Raw genomic sequence first — 1,724 nt, forward strand, 5'->3', positions numbered from 1 at the left:
GTTAAAAAGTGTGTATATATATAATATATGTGTGTGTGTGTGTTTGAGGTTGAAGGTGTGTGTGTGTGTGTGAGGTTGAAGGTGTGTGTGTGTGTGTGTGTGTGTGTGTGAGGTTGAAGGTGTGTGTGTGTGTGTGTGTGTGTGTGTGTGTGTGTGTGAGGTTGAAGGTGTGTGTGTGTGTGTGTGTGTGTGTGTGTGTGTGTGTGTGTGTGAGGTTGAAGGTGTGTGTGTGTGTGTGTGTGTGTGTGTGTGTGTGTGTGTGTGTGTGTGTGTGTGTGTGAGGTTGAAGGTGTGTGTGTGTGTGAGGTTGAAGGTGTGTGTGTGTGTGAGGTTGAAGGTGTGTGTGTGTGTGTGTGTGTGTGTGTGTGTGTGTGTGTGTGAGGTTGAAGGTGTGTGTGTGTGTGAGGTTGAAGGTGTGTGTGTGTGTGAGGTTGAAGGTGTGTGTGTGTGTGTGTGTGTGTGTGTGTGTGTGTGTGTGTGTGTGTGTGTGTGAGGTTGAAGGTGTGTGTGTGTGTGTGTGAGGTTGAAGGTGTGTGTGTGTGTGTGTGTGTGTGTGTGTGTGTGAGGTTGAAGGTGTGTGTGTGTGTGTGTGTGTGTGTGTGTGAGGTTGAAGGTGTGTGTGTGTGTGTGTGTGTGTGTGTGTGTGAGGTTGAAGGTGTGTGTGTGTGTGTGTGTGTGTGTGTGAGGTTGAAGGTGTGTGTGTGTGTGTGTGTGTGTGTGTGTGTGAGGTTGAAGGTGTGTGTGTGTGTGTGTGTGTGTGTGAGGTTGAAGGTGTGTGTGTGTGTGTGTGTGTGTGTGAGGTTGAAGGTGTGTGTGTGTGTGTGTGTGTGTGTGAGGTTGAAGGTGTGTGTGTGTGTGTGTGTGTGTGTGTGTGTGTGTGTGTGTGTGTGTGTGTGTGTGTGAGGTTGAAGGTGTGTGTGTGTGTGTGTGTGTGTGTGAGGTTGAAGGTGTGTGTGTGTGTGTGTGTGTGTGTGTGTGTGAGGTTGAAGGTGTGTGTGTGTGTGTGTGTGTGTGTGTGTGTGTGTGTGTGTGTGTGTGTGTGTGAGGTTGAAGGTGTGTGTGTGTGTGTGTGTGTGTGTGTGTGTGTGTGTGTGTGTGTGTGTGTGAGGTTGAAGGTGTGTGTGTGTGTGTGTGTGTGTGTGTGTGTGTGTGTGTGTGTGTGTGTGAGGTTGAAGGTGTGTGTGTGTGTGTGTGTGTGTGTGTGAGGTTGAAGGTGTGTGTGTGTGTGTGTGTGTGTGAGGTTGAAGGTGTGTGTGTGTGTGTGTGTGTGTGTGTGTGTGTGTGAGGTTGAAGGTGTGTGTGTGTGTGTGTGTGTGTGTGTGTGTGTGTGTGTGTGTGAAGGTGTGTGTGTGTGTGTGTGTGTGTGTGAGGTTGAAGGTGTGTGTGTGTGTGTGTGTGTGTGAGGTTGAAGGTGTGTGTGTGTGTGTGTGTGTGTGAGGTTGAAGGTGTGTGTGTGTGTGTGTGTGTGTGTGTGTGAGGTTGAAGGTGTGTGTGTGTGTGTGTGTGTGTGTGTGTGAGGTTGAAGGTGTGTGTGTGTGTGTGTGTGTGTGTGTGTGAGGTTGAAGGTGTGTGTGTGTGTGTGTGTGTGTGTGTGAGGTTGAAGGTGTGTGTGTGTGTGTGTGTGTGTGTGTGTGAGGTTGAAGGTGTGTGTGTGTGTGTGTGTGTGTGTGTGAGGTTGAAGGTGTGTGTGTGTGTGTGTGTGTGTGTGTGTGTGTGTGTGTGTG

Source organism: Silurus aristotelis, assembly GCF_946808225.1.
Source record: "Silurus aristotelis genome assembly, chromosome: 26".
Classification (NCBI taxonomy): Eukaryota; Metazoa; Chordata; class Actinopteri; order Siluriformes; family Siluridae; genus Silurus; species Silurus aristotelis.